The 4,784-nt window shown below is 37.0% G+C and overlaps 1 protein-coding gene across 1 annotated transcript in view; it reads right to left on the reverse strand.

Annotated features, from left to right (window-relative positions):
• Positions 1 to 752: 752 nt before the first annotated feature.
• LOC122256212 (trehalose transporter 1-like protein) overlaps positions 753 to 4,784 on the reverse strand; it is a 10,727-nt gene continuing 6,695 nt past the window's right edge. The window contains exon 2 of the mRNA XM_086539078.1: positions 753 to 4,784. This exon is cut by the window's right edge and continues 1,513 nt beyond it. The gene's annotated coding sequence lies outside the window, so the exon portion shown is untranslated.

Raw genomic sequence — 4,784 nt, forward strand, 5'->3', positions numbered from 1 at the left:
CCTTTGCTTTTTATTAACTATCTGTATAGCCACTCCGGAGCGCTCAGGCCCCTCCAACATGTCTAGAATATTCACTAGCATTTAATCGACAGACATCTAAGTCCATCTGAAAATCGAAAAAGAATCTAACCATTTTTTTTCCTTTTTCCTCTAAGTTTCCTTCCTGTTTGAAAGTGATTTGTTATCTACACTATTATAAATCTGCTAAGCAACCCTCGTTTTTTTTTTTTTTTTTTTTTTGGTTTTCATTTTGTCAAAACTTTATGAGAAATCGAAACCTCAGATGCATCACGGATAGTATCTGATTGTGACTTTATACATATGAAAATGAGTAATGGTTATATATATACACACACACTTCTTTATCTTTTTTCTGTTTTACTCATCATGTATTTTTTTTTCTTCTGAAGTGTAAGTGTTTTTGAAACTATTTTGAAAAAAAGTTTATGCTGAAATAGAATGACTGAATTGAAATCGGTGCTGGAAATTGAATCGTAGACTGAGATGTGTTGCTCTTGAAGGTACTGATGACTATAAGGTGTGAGGAAGAAAAAATTAATAAAGGATATATATATATATATATATATATATATATATATATATATATATATATACATATATATATATATATATATATATATATATATTATATATATTCGTTATATATATATATATATATATATATATATATATATGTATATATATATATATATATATATATATATATATATATATGTATATATATATATTTAGAGAGAGTGACAGAGAGTGAGAGAGAGACAAAATAAGAGAGAGATAGGTGTCGGGCTACATAGAAGAATGCACTTTAAGATGAAAGAAGAGACAATAAAGCAAAGAAGGAGGAGACAGAAGAAGAGGAACAAGAGAAAGGACGAGAATAAGCATCAGAAGTATGAGGCAATGTAGGGAAATACCAGGACGAACTGAAAGCTCACGAGATTCGATCAGATTAAGGGCTAGTCTGTTTTTTTTTGGTTACTTTTTGAAGCACAAGTAGGTCTCATTTGATTCGATTTTGGTTTTGGTGCCAAGATTTCACTCCTTTTAGGTAATGCAGATGATTATAAAGAATCAAATTGGAAAAAGGAGAATTTCTTTTGGTGATTTTTCTCTTTGTAAAGAGTTATATAGAAAATATACAATTTCTGCAACTGCGAAATATAGTGTACATCCTTAAAGTCATAGTATATGCCCTTAAAGAAAAAGAAGAAAAAGAAGAAAAAGAAGAAAAAGAAGAAAAGGAAGAAGAAGCAGAAGAAGAAGAAGAAAAAGAAGAAGAGGAAGAGGAAGAGGAAGAAGAAGAAGAAGAAGAAGAGGAAGAAGAAAGGCAAATTCTGATGTCTAAAATGAAGTGAGATATTGTGGTTAAGTGTCAAGATTATCAGTAGTAACTATCGCTACAGTGGAGATATATGCATCTGATTCACTCTGTGGGATTACGTCATTGAGTGTGAAAAGCCTCCAAAATTGTTAATCGGAAAAAAAGAGAGAGAGAAAAGATGAACCAACTGATGGATTGAAATATGTTCTGTGATTTCCTCCTAGTATGAAATATCACAAGGAATATACATATCATCCTATTAAAAAAAGTCCATCCACGCCAAGTGTGACATCATGACTCCATCCTTTCATCAAGATAGTTTATAATATCTGTCTATCATACATCATCTGTCATCAAAGTCCAGAATAAATTCACAAGTAAAATAAACCATCTCTAATGTACGCAGATGCTACTTCGAGTATGGTGAGACATGCAAATGTTTTTTTACAGAAAGAAAATGGATAACTTTTACCATTACTGTTTACCTTCATTAATATTAGCATTAATATTATCATCTCTTTGTTTCTCTTCTATCTACGGCAGAAATGAAACATCTCTTTTGGTAGCTTTCCTAAAAACACAAAATTGTACTATGCTTTCTCGAAATACAAAGCTTCCCTGCATGTACATATATATAGTTGCAGTGATAAAGAAAGTATCAAAAAGATTGTGGTGCAGTTGCGTCACTGTTCTCACTGTCTGACGGACGCCTCGAGGGTCGTCGGAGGTCACACGCGTGCGTCCTCTTGCTTTTTGTTTCCTAAATCGAAAATATCCTTCACTTCGACTTTTTTTTTCTTCTTTCCTTTTCTTTCTTTGTGTGTGTAGATTTTTTTTTGGTTTTATTCCGTCGTTGATTCTTACGGAATATGACGGAATTGGCGAATTTTAACACTGATTTTTTGTTTTTTGTTTGTTTGTTTAAACTGTGTCTGTATCATACCAGTTCTGGCTTGTTGACAGTGTGAGTGCGTGACTACGGTATCTGTTATCAGGCGTTGGCAGGTTGTCAGCTATATCTAAACAATCAAAATCCACAATGCACAGCGTAATCATCAGTATAAAAAGCAGTGAAATAACACCTTTTTTTTTCTAACATCACCAGTTTACAGACAATTATCTACTGGGTTTGTTATCTGCGTCGAACTCTCGGAGAGCAATTCCTTGTGGAGATCCCCCGGCCTGTGAATGTGTAAGACCTGGAGATCAGTTTTCGACGGGGGGAAAAAAGGATGAATGATGACCTAATTTGGTACAACGGGCGTTTAAATTCTACAATTCCGGTGGGATAAGACCTCCTCCATCCCCCCCAAGAGCGACTGACTCCTCCTTCGAAACGCGAAGGAGAACAAGACCGCCGGGAAGGAGAGGAGGTGTTCCTCCAAGGACCTCCGAGATGGGCGACTCGCACCCCGACCACAGGAGAACGCACCCTCCCTCGGACGCGGGACACTTAGTACCCTGGATGGAACAGCCATCGCCTTCGGATACATAGTCACCGCGTCTCGCAAGGAACATGTGTCCGCACCGCGAGGCGAGGGAAGGGGACAAGCGCGCCACGTGATCCCGGGTCAAGCAAGGCCATCCGCACAGGAAGATCCTCGGAGGCAGAGGACACCTGCCTCGACAGGAAACGGAAGACTCGAGTTCTATGAAAGTGCTAAGAGGGAGACACGACGCCAGGTGCATTTCTCTGAGAGATGCCAAGTTGGTCGAGCAATTCTTGTTAAAAAAAAAGAAAAAAAAGAAAGAAAAAAAAAAGAAATTACATGTGTCTTTCTACCCTCATTTGAAGTCTAGACTGAAATAAGGCGGTCTGAGTTCCTGAAAATATACTGTTATCTACAGCTCCGGAAGACATAATCACATCCAGAGTTTTTGAAAAGACGTGGCCATTCAAAATTCTAGAGATCTAAACCTATCGTGAGGTTGGAATCTACATCGTCATCTAATTTTATTTTAGAATCGAAACGAAAGAAACAATCCATATGTTTTTTTTTTCTTTATTCTTCTTCTTCTTTTATCAAGTGGACTGACAACCTTTAAAACTAAAACTATGTCTTGTTGGGGAAACGAGGGAGAGAGAGGACATTGCAAAGAACTTTTGATTGAGGTTGAATTTTCAACATTTTCTTTCAACACGATGCACTAGAAAAAACTAAATTGTGCTCTTTTTTATATATAAGCTCCTAACAGACACAAACTTCCGCAGGCCGAATTGATTTTTTTGGGTGTGTTTAATGCGCTCTCATTAATTCACCGATAATTACTTTCAATTATAAAAGAAAATCCGTTTTTTTTTCTCTCATTCGTGAATCCAAACCGAAATTGGGTTCCATTTTGGAGAAATATACGTGAAACAATATTTGAAACCGAATATAAACACACTGAACCATATATTTTGATAAGTGCGTTTCATTTGGAATACATTTTTTTCAGTTGCAGATTAAACAATTTTATTCATAGAGAATCAATTAACACTGGACATGAACCTATTGTTGAACACATTGCCTGTGATGAGCAGTCTATATTTCAAGTTCAAGAACGAGATCTGCCTGTCCCTACCTTTATAAGTATCTAAAGTTTATAAGTATTTATAAGTATGTTCACAAAACATAAATCGAAATACCTGATCCAAGATTTGACCTTTCGGATTACACGGCCAAAAATTAAACGATTTCTTATACCTGCATTTGCCAAACGCTCGCATAAAACAAATACACATTTGCCGTTATTACTTAAACAATAATAATTTTGAGACTCTCATCATTCATCGTTTTCAATGCTTATCAAAACGAGACAGTTGTCATACGAGTACATTACGAATTGTCAAAGCGTTCTTACATTTGTAACGATAGGCCTATGCCGCCCCAGCGGACTCTTTAATCACTAGATCCAGCAATACTAGTCACTGGAACTTAAAAATAAGATATTTGTCGAAGATAAAACAGATAAATTCGATTAACCCTGATCAAGATACTATCTATATATAAGGCTCATTATCACTTAAATATTAATTCTTCTTCCAAGGTACACTGTTCGTGTGGAGCGTACCTTGCCTTAAGGTGGTAGGAAGCATGCAGTTGTTCGCTACACATCACAGAAATATTTAAGAAGTGAACAATGTTTCCAAGCGGCTTTTTTTTTCAAAAGAGAAATGACGATGAAAAATATTTGGTGAAATAAGAGCTTTGAATCTATCGTGTTAATAATGAAGTATATTAAGTCACTGTTGAATGTATCCTAAAGATTAAAACTGTTCTTGACGTCCGCACACGCGACTCTGAGCCGCGTCGGCGGTGCGAAGTGCGGTTCCTGCGGCTGAAGAGGAGGACGCAGCGTGAGTATCACAATGTGCAGGGCCGCCCTCTAGCCCGGCTGCGGCCACGGGGCTCCCGGCCGCCGCGGCGCCGCGTGAAGGGTGGGGCACCACCAGAAGCGG

The sequence above is a fragment of the Penaeus japonicus genome, unplaced genomic scaffold (assembly GCF_977035675.1).
Source record: "Penaeus japonicus unplaced genomic scaffold, GWHDUDI00000001_assembly GWHDUDI00000008, whole genome shotgun sequence".
Taxonomy (NCBI): Eukaryota; Metazoa; Arthropoda; class Malacostraca; order Decapoda; family Penaeidae; genus Penaeus; species Penaeus japonicus.